The 18,182-nt window shown below is 39.4% G+C and overlaps 1 pseudogene; it reads left to right on the forward strand.

Annotated features, from left to right (window-relative positions):
- The first annotated feature begins 7,653 nt into the window (after nucleotides 1-7,653).
- LOC123789221 (mediator of RNA polymerase II transcription subunit 20 pseudogene) lies at nucleotides 7,654-8,297 on the forward strand (annotated as a pseudogene).
- The last annotated feature ends 9,885 nt before the right edge of the window (nucleotides 8,298-18,182 follow it).

Genomic DNA, 18,182 nt, shown 5'->3' on the forward strand with positions numbered 1-18,182 from the left:
GTTTCTTCTCTGTATATCTGGAGACCTTGTCATAGGGTTGTCATTAGTGGAAGCTTTCTAGCAGACCATGAATCTTCTGGACTAGGTCTTGGAAAGTGCACCTTTTTGGCACAAAGCACGTGGGTAGCTCCTTTCATGAATAGAAAAGATTGTGCTTTGTTCCTGTCTCTGGGAAGCCATTTATTAAAGATACGCTAAATCAGACTTTATCAGTGGTCTGCTAGAAAGAGCTTTGGCTAATCATAATACCATGATGACTAATTGTTTTCTTGATTAAAATGTCCAGATACACCCAGGGAAAAGGCACTGTTAAACTGTGTGTAGGAGCTACAGTTTAAGAGTATCAAAAACAGTTAAATTTTAACAAGCATTTTGGCAGATAGGTATGAGGTGGTTAAAATTTGAGCAAAAGTTAGGTTCAGGTATTTGTGAAGTAGTGGCTGAGGAAATTAGTTGTATTCTGTTGGTATTGTCACAGCAAGCACCAAGCTGAACAAAATTTTTCTATTGGGGCATTTTTAGGAAGCTATATTGGGTGTTAACTGTTAACGTGGTGTGAGTTCTTAGAAGAAGTCATGGTAGTAGATTTCATCATCATTAATGCATTAGTGCATGAACTGAGTAGTTAAGCATACCCAGATTCAGACATAGGGAGGATTAGTAGGGAAAAGTACACTTTAAGTTTTCGTAGGTCAGTGCAAATCTAAGCAACAGTCATTAAAACATCTTCCTGGTGCATTGAAGAGCAGTTTTAGCCCTAGATTTGGGAGAATTTTCCTGGGTAAACAGAAGTTTTGAATTTAACATTCAGTGTAGTTGGATTTAAGTTTTGTTTTCTGTGGTGCCACATTAGTCTATAGGATTGACCTACATGTTCACATGCGGAATAGTTGACCTCACCTTCAACCAAATGTAAATTTTTTATGCTGATGAACCTGCCTTTTGTTTCATTTGGTGCCTGCAATTTTCTTTGTTCAATGATGTTTGTACTTGCTGGCTATCAAGTTAAATGCACTTGGCCTCCTTTTGCTCCTGTTTTGCTATTTGACCTTAAACCTAGGCCAAGTACCAGTGTTGGTTATTGCAAGGGACTGTTTATTATTTCAACATGCAACCTTAGGGAACAAGGGAGATTTTCGTTTTAAGTTATGTTGTCAAAGTCTGTAGGTGCAGCGTCTTTAGGGCAGTGAATCCTGTTAAGTTCAAATTTACGATTAGGTGAGAAGTTGACATTGAGATTGTCCTTTCCCTGATCAAAAATGAATAAAGGCTTTTTAAACAAAATCCAAACTTTTCAATCAAGTCTTGATATATATGACTTTGAAGAAATACACTACATCTAGAGATTGTCTTGAAATTTACAAAAGAACTGAAAGAATGCATTTGTTTTTTTTTCCCCAAGGGGCTTTGAACTCTAAATTCAGGCTCTGTGAATGCCAACTGATAAAATTTTAAATACAGCAAGGCTAAGCTGTAGGACTTCATTTGGATGAACGATGAAGTTATTGAGGTGTCATCCTGAAGTATTCATTTAAAACTAATCTGACAAATTACTTGAAGGCATGAGGGTGAAAATTCTAAGGTCCTTACAACACAAACATAAGTAGCCTGTGTTACCTTGTTAAATGTGCTTCCTGAATGGTTTTGACCAAGTTCTGTGCGGTGTTACTCATCCTAATAGAAACGTTATTAATTTTACTAATATTATGTAGTCTCAGTTATGTTAATAAGAATATTAAGATGTCTGTTGGGATACTAACGTGGGTAAGCAGAGCTTTTATACCATTCCCTGGTGCATCTTTCAAAATGATGACGGGGACTGGATTTTTGCTAATTGTAAATTTTAATACTTGATTTTTAATATCTGGAAATTTCATCTATCCATTATCAAGATTTTTTGATAGGATGTCAACCACGGGATGCCAAGTTTCACTGATTAAAAGTGATTCAAGGACACTGCAGGTGTACTGCAATTTTTTTGTTACCTTTTCTATGAAGTCATTCAAAAATACTGTCGTAAGACTATGGGTTGTTGTAGGGTCAGTTGGGTTTTGTATTTTTGTCTTGAAATAGTTTAATTGGATGTGCAATTTCAACGAATTTTGGTTGAATGGCAAGAAATAAAAATTCACCTTTGACTTATCAGCCACTGCTTTTTATAAATTAGGGTAGAGCATAGCGCTCTCCTGGGATTGCAGGGTAATGTATATTCTGAAGACTTGATTTATGTTTAAGTGGCAGCTTAATCTGGTTTTTTTCTTTCAGTACTCATTCAAGAGGTGTACCCCTTGGGCATCTGGTTGGTTTAGTGGAGGATGTGTCTTGATCTCAGGGTTTACGTTTGAGCCCCGTGTTGGGTATAGAGATTACTTTTTAAAAAATCTTAAAAAAAAAAAAAAAAAACGTACCCCCCCCCATTTTGGGGGAGATCTATCTCCATCTCAGAGGGTGTTGGGACAGCGTTGGATTTTGAAAAAAGGTTATTCAGTGTACTCCCAATTTGTTACTTAAAATGTAGGAATTTCAAATAACAATGTTTAAAGGTTTGGGTTTATCAAAACCCAACACAAATGAGAAATATGTGAGAACCACTATCCTGCAGACAAGTTTCCTTACGCAACTCTAGTGCTTATCTCTTGAGAATCTAGCCAAAAATGAATTCTGACCCCCCAAAAAAAGCATATCTATATGTAGATATTTTAAGTGTAGTTTCAAAGAAATTGTATCTTTGAAAGCCATCTAGTTTTGTTAAGATTTTACTTAATAGCGAGAGAGGGAGCACAAGCAGGGGGAGTGGGGGAGGGAGAAGCAGGCTCCCTCCTGAGCAAGGAGCTCCATTCGAGAATCCTGGGATCATGACCCAAGCTGAATGCAGATGTTAACTGAGCCACCCAGGTGCCCCAAAAGCCATCTAGTTTAAAAGGCTCTTGAGGTTTTTGGCTTTTATAGTAACTAAAATTTACTGAATTTGCTATCCTTAATGAGGTTGCACAAAGGGGTTTCTTCAGATGTTCTCTGCTTGGGTATTTGTGTGTTGGCTGGTCAACACTTACAGAGAATGATTGTTTAATTAAAGAACAAGAGTGACTGACCCCACAAAAGGCCCTAGGGCAAAATTTATTAATCTGGTTTTTCAAATTGGAGAAATTAGCTAATTGGAAATACCAACTCACTACATTTTGGAATCTTCAATTTCTAGCACCTTAAGTATCTCTGAGTCCTAGATTTTGAACAGAAGCTTTCGTCACTTCCAGGAATGACCTGTAAGCATTAAGATTGATCAGTCTTTAATAAAATTAATTCGTAAGTGTTCAGATCTTTGTTGGAAAGTAAGATATTTGTTACAGTTGATTCTTTTTCCTCTAATGAAACTAGAGTCTTGATAAATTGCATGCAGCAAACTATCCATTCTCATGAGAGATCTGTCCTATAGGATTATTGAAGTTTTCTTGAACCATGAGACAGTTGGGACTTAAGTTTTCCACAGACATTGCAAGCAGAAGGATGAAAGAACAGTGATAGTAGGGGCTAAATGGTATTTTAGGGTAGTTGCAACATTTTTCATTACCAGGACACCCTTTAAATATATTCTTTCACAGACTCTGGGGGGGATTGGTTGTTTTTCACTTTGTTTTGTTTGTTTGTTTTTATTTATTTGTTGAGAGAATCTCAAGCAGGTTCCATGCCCTGCCCAGAGCCTGATGCGGGGCTCAATGTCACGACTCTGAGAACATGACCTGAGCCAAAATCGAGTCAGAGGCTTAACTGACTGAGCCACCCAGGCTCCCCTGGACTGTGTATTTTGAATGGCTATATACTTACCAAATATATTGCTCATTATGTGATGACATTTCTATTAAAAAGACACAAAGGGCATCTGGCTGGCTCGGTCGGTAGAACAAGCAACTCTTGATCTTGGGATTCTAAGTTCGAGCCCCACGTTGGGTGTAGAGATTACTTAAAATCTTAAATTAAAAAAAGGACATATAGCTGTCATTCAGAATTTTCCACCTGTGATAATTGGCATCATACCACCAACTACAATGCCAGCTAAAAGCAAAGAAACGATATTTTCATTAGCTTGTGCAGATTTTTTTAAATATGTGATTTCTATCAGACTTAAAATACTGAAAATAAGTCTTAAGAATTTTCATTACTACTTTCTAGGACTTTAGCACCACACTGACCACATCATTGGAAGTAAGGGAAAAATGCATATTTGAGTATGCATTTCATATTCTGGGGGAAGTGATTTTAAAATACCTGCAGTATGGATACAATTCAAATTTTTTTATTTTGTTTTAAGAACTTTATTTATTTGACAGAGATAGTGAGAGAGCACAAGCAGGGAGAGTAGCAGAGGGAGAGGGAGAAGCAGGCTTCCTGCTGAGCAATTCAATGCGCAGCTCAATCCCAGGCCCCTGTGTCAAAGACACTTGACAGAGCCCCCAGGTGCCCCAATTCAAATTCTTTAAAATCATGCTTTTGCATGATTTCGTCAGAAACAAAAAGAACTCCAAGTTATACCTTTGATCTCATTTAAAATATATACTTCTGTGTTTTTCATATGTTTATTCTTTAGTTACAGTTCATGTAAACTAGGACTTAAAACTTGTCAAATCGAAGAAGAACTTCACCCTGGCCTAGGTCTTCCCTTATTCTTTTAATTAAAGTTATCTTAATTGCTATTAGGATGATGTTTGAGAACACTAAGATACAGACATCAAAAGGATTTTTATTTTTCTTCTATTTCCCGTCCGACACAGTGACAAATTCAGGGACATCATCTCACTTCCAGTTCTCTGCTGAGAGTGGGATTCTTTATTTTTTTTATTATAATCTTGACCCCCAAGAGAGGAGGGTCTTGGCGTTAGCGCAGGTGCAGAGATTTGCCACTGACCCATAGCCAAGATTCACAGGACTATGAGGCGAGTGTTCAATCTGAATCTTTTTAAATTCTCCTGGGTATAAATATTTGCCCCTTGATGAAACCATCATCTTTCTTCATCAAGGACACCAACGGGGCAAATTTCACTCCTCTGCCTTTAACAGAAACAAGCAGACACTCTTAGCTAGGAAATACACAGGCATTAATTACTGTTCTCTTGACAATTCTGGAAAAGGTATGCAAATTCTTAGTATAAGTTGATTAAGAACAATGATCACAGTTTATTAACTCCATTTGTTGCCATGAGAAAAGAAAATGCCTTACATGAAGATGTCAGTGGTTCTTAAATTATTCCATAAAATGCTTCGTAAGATCATCTTGTTTTTTTATTTAGCGGTAAATAGTCACATTTCCATGCATTAGCACATTCCTCATAGTAGGGTAAGAATATGTTCTCAGGTATACATCTATATGAGATAAAATTCTCATTAGATTTTTTTTTCAAAAAGTATTTAATACTTCTGTTTTCGGCAACTATGACCTAAGTAATTCAAATTAATCCTTCTGAACACAAGCAGGATGAAATATATTTTTAAGTCTTCTTAAAAGAACTAAACGAACTAAAAATATAATGAGAAATTCACCTGGCTAAAATCTAGAGAAGATCAAAACCTAGAAAAGTAGGTCTGGCATTCAAAGTTGGGTTTGATGGCCTTACCTGACAAAGGGCACAGAAGTCAAAAGCCTAGGCCGCCCCCAAGTGGAGACTCTGATACCCCAATTACTCCATTAAACTAAGGACTTCCAAAAGACCTGTGAACCCAGTTTCCTCACCTGAGTAGTTAAGGGAACCTTAATCTCAGAATTTAGATTAAGATAGTTCTAGTAAGGGGCCTCAGGTGCCTGGAAAAAGCAAATGAAAATCGTTTCTTCATCCTAGATTTCTGATGGTTGCCACAAATGTTTTTTCAAACATAATGACTAATACATAATAAGTTAAAATCCACCATGAGTGAGAATCAACACAATGAACAAATCCAGCAGATACCAGGTCTCCTTGCTTACTACATTGAAATAAAATATAAACTTGAAAATACCTCAGGGAAGAGGAAACTATTAAAGCAACACAGTAGATCTGATAAAGAATCGAGTAGAACTTAGACAAAACAATAAATGAAATTAAAAACTAAAGATGGATGGGCCTAAAAAACAGAGTAGATGCAAGTTAAGAATTAGTAAACTGAAAGATAGTTGAGAAGAAACTATCCAAAATGTAGCATGGAAAGACAAAAACGTGAAAATTGCCATGGAGAGCCAGTGCCATAAAGGTTACAGTAGGTAGGTATAACATGTTTAATTGGAGTTCTAGAAGAAGAGACAGAGGCTCCCACAGCAGCCCACTGAGAGGTGAGCACGGCACATGGGGCGGGACGGAAGAGGAGCCTTAGGCTCTTCATGTGGGGTGGACGGCACCCCCCCCCAAAAAAAGTAAAAGAGACAGAATGAGGCAATGTATGAAGAGAAAATGGCTGAAATTTTTCCAGAAGTGATGAAATACAATCTACAGACACTACAGATAAAGGACTGGTATCCAAGATCTACAAAGAACTCAAACTCAATACACGTGAAACAAATAATCAAATCAAAAAATGGGCAGAAGATATGAACAGACACTTTTCCAATGAAGACATAGAAATGGCTAACAGACACATGAAAAAATGTTCAAAATCATTAGCCATCAGGGAAATTCAAATCAAAACCACACTGAGATACCACCTTACACCAGTTAGAATGGCAAAAATGGACAAGGCAGGAAACAACAAATGTTGGAGAGGATGTGGAGAAAGGGGATCCCTCCTACATTGTTGGTGGGAATGCAAGTTGGTACAGCCACTTTGGAAAACAGTGTGGAGGTCCCTTAAAAAGTTAAAAATTGAGCTACCCTATGACCCAGCAATTACACTACTGGGTATTTACCCCGAAGATACAGACGTAGTGAAGAGAAGGGCCATATGCACCCCAATGTTCATAGCAGCAATGTCCACAATAGCTAAATCGTGGAAGGAGCCGAGATGCCCTTGAACAGATGACTGGATTAAGAAGATGTGGTCCATATATACAATGGAATATTACTCAGCCATCAGAAAGAACGATTTCTCAACATTTGCAGCAACATGGATGGGACTGGAGGAGATTATGCTAAGTGAAATAAGTCAAGCAGAGAAAGACAATTATCATATGGTTTCACTCATTTATGGAACATAAAAAATAGGAAGATCGGTAGGAGAAGGAAGGGAAGAATGAAGGTGGGGTAAACAGAAGGGGGAATGAACCATGAGAGACTGTGGACTCTGGGAAACAAACTGAGGGATTCAGAGGGGAGGGGGCTGGGGGATTGGGATAGGCCGGTGACGGGTATTAAGGAGGGCACATATTGCATGGTGCACTGGGTGTTATATGCAAGTAATGAATCATGGAACAGTGCATCAAGAACTGGGGGTGTACTGTATGGTGACTAATATAACAAAATAAATATTATTTAAAAAAATAAAAAATAAAAAGCTACTGAAGATGAAAAAACAAGAAATACAATCTACAAATTCAATATACCAACAAATTGCAAGTAGGAAAAATACAGAGAAATCTATACAGAGATACATTTTGGTGAAACCAAAATGTTTAACAACAAAGAAAAGAACCTCGACAGAAGCTTGCATGAGGGGGCTTCCCTTACTGTGGGCAGCCAGAGAACACTGTAATTCAACTGTTTGTACCTGCCACCCTTCTGGCTCAGTACCACGGGAGTGACTCGTGTGTCCCAGATGCCTGCGGCTGAGGGCAAGAGTGTCCAGCAGAGGGTGGAGCTCCTCACCGGAAATTGGAGATGCTTGAGGCAGAGAAGCAAGGAACATTTTGCGTGGATTATGAGACCCACCACACAGCGGCCTCTACTCTTGGCAGCCAAGGTCAGGCTGGGAAGCCGATGTACGTGACGCATGACTCAGAGTACCCTTTGAGAATGGCCCTTGCCTTATTGCCGACACCAACTTCGATGTGCTCATGGTGAAGCTCAAGGGCTTTTTCCAGAGTGCCAAGGCCAGCGATTGAGACCTGGAGTACCCGTTACCAGTACTGTGACTTCCTAGTGAAGACAGGCATGGTCGCCAGGGGACCCAGTTCCCGAGGCCTCTCTGTAGCGGTGGAGTATGACCCCTGTGTGGTAGCTAGCGGCAGCTGGAGCTTGCTGCTCAAGTTCCTACAGAGTTTTCTAGGCAGCCACACACCAGGGAACAGTGTCGGGAACAGCCGCAATGCCATCTATGGCCCAGCAGATACTATGGTCCAGTACGTGGAACTCTTCAGTAAGAGCCGGAAGCAGCAGCAGGTGCCACTGGCTAGGATTCGGTAGTGGCTGACAGCTGCCCGGCTGAGCTCTGTCACCAGGCGGACTGCACAGGAGGAACAGGTGCTGCACCCTGAGGCCCCTGGACCCCAGAAACCCAAGGCAGACATGGAGGCTTCTCTCCCTCTTCCCAGCTGTGACTTCCGTTCTGGGGATCTGGACTCCCCTCCCCTGACCCTCACACACAGCCCCCCAGCAGATGTGTCACCCTACACCTTCCTGGACTTGGCCTGTTCTCAAGAATGGTAATTATGAAGAGTGGAGAAGTGTGAAGCTTTCCTGCTTTAGGGGAAAAGGTAGGACAGGGCTGTGCCTGCCTAGTGTTGGTGGGGAAAGCAGTCTGTATCTCCAGCTATTGAGGATTTGGCCTAGGTCCGCAGTGGACCGGCTGGGCTGGGCTGTAATAAAAGCCTCTCCCTCTACTCCAGGGATGCAGTTGGGCCTCTCCTGCACCAGTAGGAGGCATAACTTGGTGTGATGGCTATCATTTCCTGACCTGTTTGCTGAAGTGAACCGTGACATGACTTTTCTAGGGTGTTGCCGGAGTCCTTTGGAGTCTCCCTCTGGCATCTCTCCATTCTGTTGTGAATGAGGTTAAGCTACAGGCTAAGCTGCTCTAATAAAGAGAACCTAAAGTACAGTGGCTTTTAGTAGAAGTTTATTCTTCTCACTTCTAATAGTACAGGTGTAATCAGATGGTCTGGGGCAGACTTAGCTGTGCAAGGTCACTGGGACCTTGGTTTCCTTCTCTCTTGTTGCTCAGCCGATCTTCGGGTGTTGACCTTGCCCACAAGGTCATCTCTGTGTCTACAATACCTTGGGGAAAGAGAACAAAGCAGTTTCTTTTCAAAGGATATGACCTGGAGTCGTTCAAATCAGCGTGGCCACACTTTGCTGAAAGGGACGCTGGCACATAGAGCCTCTTACTTGGGTGGCCATGTATCCAGTTAAAACTCAGGGGCTTCTGTAGCTGAAAGAAGAAGGAGAAAATGGAGGTGGGGGCCCAGTCAGGAGCCTCTGCTACGTGGAGCTCAATGGATGTGCCCGGGAGGGCCCTTGGTTGCAATTTTGCAGATTACCCCTGGAACGAAGCCATTTGTTTGTGAATTGCGTTGGGATAGGGCAGGTGCCACAGCCACTTGCGAGTTTAGCTGTCTTAGTCACACTGGGCAGTCAGTTCCGCACCCCTTGCCTAAGGGTTCGAGGCTTCCTCAGCTCTTTGTCCTCATCTCATGTGAGCCTCCAAGCTGCTCATTTGGCTTAACATTGCCTGCCCACCACACTCCTGCTGCAGAAATGGTCAGTAGGGCTAACATTGGTGTATACAGTCAGGGATGGTCTTTGGAATCCTGTTAATGTCCATACTACAGAGCTGTCCTCAAGGATACTGTCCCTCACTGAAGGTACCTAAGAGCAAGTATTTTCAGATCTAAAGCCTCTGCAACAGAATCGGGTAGTGGTTGTGTTTCTCTTTTAGCTTTCACTGACAGGAAGCGCCATGTAATTTTCCAACTACATGACCTGCCATCTGCATTTTTTTGTTCTCCTTTTCCCCTGGCTTTTTTGTTTCATTTTATTTTTGCTTTTTTAAGTTGAGGTGTGTTTTAGATGTCATTTACATACAATAAAATGCAACGATCTTGAAAAAGAGAGAGAAAAAACTTCAAAGTAGCTAAATCTAGATCCAGCTATCAGTAAGCAGGAAATACAAGAAATACAGGCACATGTTAAACTACCATGAGAATGCAATCATCCAGGGGTTCCTGGGTGGCTCAGTCAGTTGAGCGTCCAACTCTTGATTTGGGCTCAGGTCATGGGATCAAGCCCCACGTCAGGCTCCACTCTCAGTGAGGAGTCTGCTTGAGATTCTTTCCCTCTCCCTCTCCCTGGGTCCCTCCCCCCACTCATGCTCTCTCTTTCTCTAAAATAAATAAATAGGGGTGCCTGGGTGGCTCAGTCATTAAGCGTCTGCCTTCAGCTCAGGTCGTGATCCCAGGGTCCTGGGATCAAGCCCCACATCGGGCTCCCTGCTCAGCAGGAAGCCTGCTTCTCCCTCTCCCACTCCCCCTTCTTTTGTTCCCTCTCTCGCTGTGTCTCTCTCTGTCAAATAAGTAAATAAAATCTTTAAAATAAAATAAAATAAATAAATACACTTAAAAAAAAAGAATGCAACCATCCAAATCTAGAATATGGAGAACTCAACAATTAGAATGTTCCATACCTTCAACAAATAAATGACTAAAAAAAGTGTGGAGTGAGGTGGTTCTAAGATTAAAGAAGACTTATGGAAAGCAAGATTTATTATGGCAAGCAAACATTTAAAGTGCAAGTCACTTTGCCGTAATTATGACATTGTATGGGTTATATGCATAATGGAGATAGTCTTCCCATGTCTGGAGAATTCTCATATGAGTCTTGGTGAGAAGCAAGGAGTAACACTCAAAATAGAAATTTAATAACCGCTTTCCCAGGCTCCCTTACAGCCAGAGCATAGATATGTGGCCTATCAATAAGAAATCTCCTACATTAGACTTGGAGACAGGAGCCAGTGAATCAAATTGATTTAGTGGAGGCAATACTAGGACAGGTGGCAGTCATGGTGGCCACTACTTTCTTAATAATGGAGGTGCTTTCCCAAAGGTTCTAGCAGCAGCATTCAGTTTCCAGCCTGGGGAAGGTCAGTGTTGAAAGCAGCAGCATCTGTCCACAGCAGGAGCAGCAGCAGTAGAGACAGAAGCATCTTTATGGAGCCAATTTTGTGGTGTGATTTGGAAATCGTTGCTGGATGAGAGTTCCCAAATGTGGCTTTCCAACTCTCCTACAGGGTGTAAGGTACTAAAATAGCCATTATTAAATTCATTTTTAGCTAAATATATATATGAGTAGGTATTCAACAGACTTATTAATCAGAATTACTTCCAGAACAGCAGAGCGAGGGCATCCAAAATTTCATGTCATCATAAAAGCAATGAGAACAGTGGCAGAAACAACTGTCAAAGTCCACTTTTTTAGAACTCTGGAAATAAAGTCTTGCAACAATCCAAGGTGCATTTTTTGTTTTAAATGACTGAATCTCAGAAGAGAGCTTTATGATGTCATAACTTCCCTTTAAGGGAATACAATGACCAATGCTATACCAACAATTTAGATACCGAGGTGAAAGGAAAAAAGTCCTAGAAAGAGAAGAACTACTTAAACTACATAAGAAGAAATAGACAAATGGAACAAGAGATTGAATTAATAATTTTTTAAAACTTTCTATGAAGAGGGATGCTTGCCTGGCTCAGTTGTTGGAGCATGAAACTCTTGATTGTGGGGTCATGAGTTCAAGCCCCACATTGGGGGTAGAGATTACTTTAAAGTAAAAAAACAAAACAAAACAAAAACAACTTTCTATGAAGAAAAATCCAGGTCCAGAAACTTCGCCGGTGAATTTTATCAAAATGTTTAAAGAATTAACACCCCCCCCAAAAATGAATTAACACCAATCCTTCACAAACTCTTCCAAAAAACAAAAGAGAGAACATTTCCTGACTTATTCTATGAGGCCAGTATTACCCTGATATCAAAACCTAAAAAAGATACAACGAAAACACTACAGATCAATATACCTTATGGATATGCACACACAAACCCTCAAAAAAATTCTAGGAAAGAGAATTCAGCAACATATAAAAAGAATTATACACTATGACCAAGTGGAATTTATCCCAGGAATGCAAGGTTGGTTTAACATCTGCAAATCAACGCCAATGTAACGTACCATATTTTAACATACTAAAGAACAAAAACTACATGATAACTTCAGTAGCTGCAGAAAGGCACCTGACAAAATCCAACGCCCTTCCATGATTCAAAAAACAAGACAAAACACAACAACAACAACAAAATACTCAACAAACTAGGAATGCAAGAGGTTATGGACTAAATTGTGTTCCCTCACCAGAATTCATATGTTGAGGCCCTAACTCCTAACTGTATTTGGAAATAAGACCTTTAAGGAGGTAATTAAGGTTAAATGAAGTCATAAGGATAGGGCCCTAATCTGATAGACCTGGTATCTTTATAAACAAAGGAAGAGGCACCTGAGATCAATCTCTTCACACACACACACACACACACACACACACACACACACACACACACATACACACACACACACACAGAAAAGCTATAGCAGGACACAGCAAGAAGGAACACATCTGTAAGCCAGGAAAAAAACGCCTCGCCGTGGGGCACCTGGATTGTTCAGTCGGTTGGGTGGCTGGCCCTTGATTTCAGCTCAGGTCATGATCTCAGGGCCCCGGGATTGGCCACACATCGGGCTCCACACGCAGCAGGGAGTCTATTTGAGGATTCTTTCTCTCTCTCCCTCGCTCCTCCCCCCACTTTCATGCTCTCTCTAATAAATAAATAAATCTTTTTTAAAAACGCCTCACCGGAATCCAACCCTGCTGACACCTTGATTTTGGACTTCTAGCCTCCAGAACTGTGAGAAGATAAATGCCTAGAGCTTAAGCCACCCAGTTTGTAGTATTTTGTAATGGCAGCCTGAGCAGACATATAGAAGGGAACTTCCTCAACCTGATAAAGACTATCTAGAAAAGTCCACAGCTAACATCACACTTAAGAAAGACTGAATGCTTTCTCCCTAAAATGAGGAACTATGCAAGGGTGTCAGCTCTGTTGCTTCCATTCAACATTGTACTGAAGGTTCTAGCCAAGCAGTTAGGCCAGATTGAAAAATGAAAGCTATCCAGATTGAAAAAGAAGTAAAACTATCTCTATTTGCAGATGACATAATCTTGTATATATAAAATCTTAAAGACTCCACAAAATATTAGGTAATAAATGAGCTCAGCAAGGTTGAAGGGTATAAGATTAATATAAAGCTTGCATTCCCAGGACAAATCCCACCTAGTCATGTGTATAATTCCTTTTATATTAAATTAAAAACTTCTGCGCTTTAAAGGACTACACCATGTAAGTGAAAAGGCAACACATAGAATGGGAAGAAATATTGCAAAACACATATGTGATAAAACACTCATATCTAGAATATATAAGGAACACTTACAACTCACAAACAAGACAAATAAACCAATTTTTAAATGTGCAAAAAATCCAAATACACGTTTCTCCAGAGAAGATATACAAATGGTCGAAAAGGACATGAAGAGATATTGAATATCATCAGTCATTAGGGAAATGCAAATATCAAAACCACAGTTAGATACTGCTTCACACACACTAGGATAACTAAATCAAAAAGACAGACAATAACAAGTTTTGGTGAGAAAATGGAGAAATTAGAAACCTCATATATTATTGGTTGGAATATAAAACAGGAGCAACTTTGGAAAACAATGTGCCATTTCCTCAAAAAGGTAAATGTGGAGTTACCATATGACTCAGCAATTTCTTTCTTTTCTAAGATTTTATTTATTTATTTATTTATCTATTTATTTATTTATTTAGAGAGCACACAAGCGGGGGGAGGGGCAGAGGCAGAGGGAGAAAGAGAATCTCAAGCAGACTCCATGCTCAGCATGGAGCCCAACCTAGGGCTCAATCTCACGACCCTGAGATCGTGACCTGAGTTGAAACCAAGAGTCGGACACTTAACTGCCTGCACCACCCAGGTGCCCCCCAGCAATTTCATTCTTAAATTTATTTATTTTATTTATTTATTTTTAAGATTTTATTTATTTATTTGACAGAGAGAGAGGCAGCCTGCAAGAGAGGGAACACAAGCAGGGGGAGCGGGAGAGGAAGAAGCAGGCTCATAGCGGAGGAGCCCGATGTGGGGCTCGATCCCAGAATGCTGGGATCACGCCCTGAGCTGAAGGCAGACGCTTAACCGCTGTGCCACCCAGGCGCCCCTCATTCTTAAATTTATACCCACAAAATGTTAACATGTCCACACAAAAACTTGTACTTAAATATTCATAGTAACATTATTCATAATAGCCAAAAAGTGGAAACAATCCAAATGTTCATCAATTGGTGAATGGGTAAGCAAAGTGTGTATATCTGTATGATAGAATATTATTTGGGCATAAAATGTAATAAAGCAATGATACATACTACAACATGGATGAAACTTGAAAACATAATAAGTGAAAGTAGCTAGACATATAAAATCACACATTATATGATTCATTTATATGCAATGTCCAAAATATGTAAATCCAGAGAGACCAAAAATAGGTTAACAGTTGCTCAGGGGCTAGGAGAAGATGTAGGGAATGGCTGCTATTTATTGTGTATGGGATTCCCTTTTTTGAGTGAAGAAAAAGTTCTAAAGTGGTGATGATTGCACAACTGTGAACAGATTACAAACCATCAAACTGTACATTTTAAAAGATGAATATTTAGGGCCCCTGGGTGGCTCAGTTGGTTTGGCAGCTGCCTTTGGCTCAGGTCATGATCCCAGAGTCCTGGAATCGAGTCCCACCTCGGGTTCCTTGCTCAGCAGGGAGCCTGCTTCTCCCTCTGTCGGCTGCTCCCCTTGCTTGTACACGCTCTCTCTCTGACAAATAAATAAAACCTTAAAAAAATAAAAAGATGAATTTTTAAACTATATGAATTACATCTCTTTAAAGTTGTTACTTAAAAAAAAAACAATTCCATCCAATACAAATTATATGCCTCTATTTGAAACAGATTGAACCATCAGCTATGACAAGACAGTTTCAAAACACACTAAGGGGGCGCCTGGGTGTCTCAGTCAGTTAAGCGTTTGATTCCTGATTTGGGGTTAGGTCATGATCTCGGGGTTGTAAGGTCGAACCCCGCCTTGGGCTCAAGCACAAGAACCTGCTTGAGATGCTCTCTCTCCCTCTCCCCCTGTCCCTCCCTTCTCTCAAAAACAAAAATACAAAACACACACACACAAACACATTAAGGAAACTTAAAATATGTATATCATAATAGTATGTAGTTATCTTTTAAAGAAAGTTCTTACCTGTTAGAGATACATACGAAAAATATTTATGCTAAAATGATATGGTATATGGTATTTACAGCATAAAAATATAGAAAAAGCAAAATAGGAATAACGCTGATAATTTTTTTAAGTGGGTGATAGATACTTGCGTCCATTTCATGATTATTTCTAGTCTAGTGTATGTTTTGAAATTTCCCTTTAAAAATATGAAAAATAACAAATAAGAGAGGAAAATAACAAGCAACTGGGGAGAGAAGTACTGTTTCCAAAGGAGCAACAGTAAGGCTTAGATCTGACTTCTGAGTGGACAAAATGGGAGCCAATCAACAGTAGAATGATATATTCAATATGCCGAAAGAGAATAACTATGCCTAAGAATTCTCTGCCAGCCAAAAATTTTTCAAGATTGAAGATGAAATTAAGATATTTTCTGAAAGAAAAAAACCTAACACTTCACCATGAGGAAGTTTTCACTAAAGGAAATTTTAAAGCTTAAACTAAATGTAGAAATAAGTGATCCCAGAGAAAAGGCCCAAGTTACAAAAAGGAATGAAAAAAAGTTAGTGCAAATGTGGGGAAATGTAAATGCATGTTGACAAGAAAAAATAAATGTTCATGAAAAGCATATGTTCTTGTAGACATTCTACCATTCTTAGAAGGTCATGGTTACAATTGGGTTTTTTGGAATTCTGTTTTTATGAAGAAGACTATAAATAGCTTTGCATCATATTTTTTATTCCTTTGGATTGGAGCAATTCTTTCTTGTGCATTTCTCAAAGTAGTATAATTGTGTACCTATTGAGCTCTCCAAAGACTAAATAATCTACAGGGCTAGTTATAATATTTTTGTACTATTTCATTCTAGTTTGTTTCGTGTGCCAACAGTGGTCTTTACTTTTTTTTCCAAGTTTGAGATGTAACACTAACTTAAGCTCTTTTAGTTCACTTTTGTTGTATTTTAATATGACTGAACTAGTTAGTTCCTAAGTTACAAAAGAAATTTTATTATTTACCCTATAATTTTGTTACTGAAGCAGGATATTTTGACTGTGTCATTTTGGACATTCAGAATAATTTCATATACCACTATTTATTCTTTGTATTGGCCATAGTGTGGATGGTGGTTACATCCTATAGAAACTGACCTAAGTATGTCGAGAAATTAGACTGGCCAAGTATTAGACTATCCAGTACAACGGAAGCATCCTGAATGATCAAAAAGTACATAATTTTCTCATGGATTTTCTGAGAAAGAAATACAAATTATCATTCTTTTATCAAATTCAAAATGAATATTACTGGTATGAATGACATAAAATAAAAATGATTTTATCTAAAAGTGCGTATGGTCAAATTAGTAATACACATTTTATTTTAAAAAATCACATCTTGGGGGCGCCTGGGTGGCACAGCCGTTAAGCGTCTGCCTTCGGCTCAGGGCGTGATCCTGGCGTTATGGGATCGAGCCCCACATCAGGCTCCTCCGCTATGAGCCTGTTTCTTCCTCTCCCAGTCCCCCTGTTTGTGTTCCCTCTCTCGCTGGCTGTCTCTCTCTCTGTCGAATAAATAAATAAAATCTTAAAAAAAAAATCACATCTTGGGGATGTCTGGGTGGCTTAGTTGGTTAAGGGACCGACTCTTGGTTTTGGTTCAAGTCATGGTCTCAGTGTTGTGAGATCGAGCCCCTGCATCTGGCTCCATGCTCAGCTCAGTGTCTGCTTGGAACTCTCTCTCTCCTTCTCCCTCTGCCCCTCTCTCTCTCAGATAAATAAATCTTAAAAATACATCATCATAAGGCTGTACCATAACACATGTGTTACTCCACTGATGTATATTTAAGTCTAGCCAGTTTCCTACCAATCAAATAACACTACATGGTACAACACAATCGTGTGTGTGTTTAAGACATTATTTTTAAGTAATCTCCACAGCCACCATGAGGCCCAAACTCACAACCCTGAGATCAAGAGTCACATGCTCCACTGACTGGGCCAGCCAGGTGCCCCCAACACAAGTTTTTTTTTTTTTTTAATGATTTTTTATTATATTATGTTAGTCACCATACAGTACATCCCCGGTTTCCGATGTAAGGCTCGATGATTCATTAGTTGCCAACACAAGTTTTTTTTAACCTAAAATTATTCTGACCTCCCTCTTAATTACTGGGAGAGAAAATTATTAGATATCCAATCCAGTGTAAGCTTTGTCTAAATGATCCATTCAGATTCATTAAGCCAGCAAAAGAGTCTCTGGAGTGAGTAAGTCTAATACCAAAACAGCGCCTCAGATGTAAGGTAAGGTAATCATGGGAGTGACATCTCACCACTTTGCCAAATTCTGTTGTTTAGAAGCAACCAAGAAGTCCCATTCACAGTCAAGGGTAGATAATTACACAAAGGTGTGAATATGAGAAAGAGGGGATAACGTGGTGCCACCTTAGAGTTTGTCTGACATAGTTGGAAAGAAAGATAATATACATAGAAGAAAAAATGGTAAATTTAAGGTACAAATTCAGGTGGCTGGAGTAAGTCCAAACATAACAGAAACCACAGCATGAATGAATGAAATTCAACTGATAAAAGAGAGCCTGGGTAAAATAAAGACAAATGTTGGGTATGTAATTTATAAGAAGATAGACCCAAAAGAAAATGATACAAGAAGGCGAAAAATATTGACATGGGAAAATATACAGCATTACAATACTAACAATTCTGGTAATAGGGAAAATGGAATTTAATGTAAAAAGCAATAAAAGGTAGTGTGAAATACTTCATATTAATAAAAGTATAAAACATCAGGAAGATATACTAGTTTTGAAACTTTAGGAACCAGACAAAATACAATACAATTCAAAACAGAAATCGAGCCATAGTCGCTGATGGCAATGCAATAATATTAAAAGAAAATAACAGCCATAAAGAGATTCAAACAATAAGAAATAT

The sequence above is a fragment of the Ursus americanus genome, chromosome 8 (genome assembly GCF_024610735.1).
Source record: "Ursus americanus isolate L20-20 chromosome 8, mUrsAme1.1.p, whole genome shotgun sequence".
Taxonomy (NCBI): Eukaryota; Metazoa; Chordata; class Mammalia; order Carnivora; family Ursidae; genus Ursus; species Ursus americanus.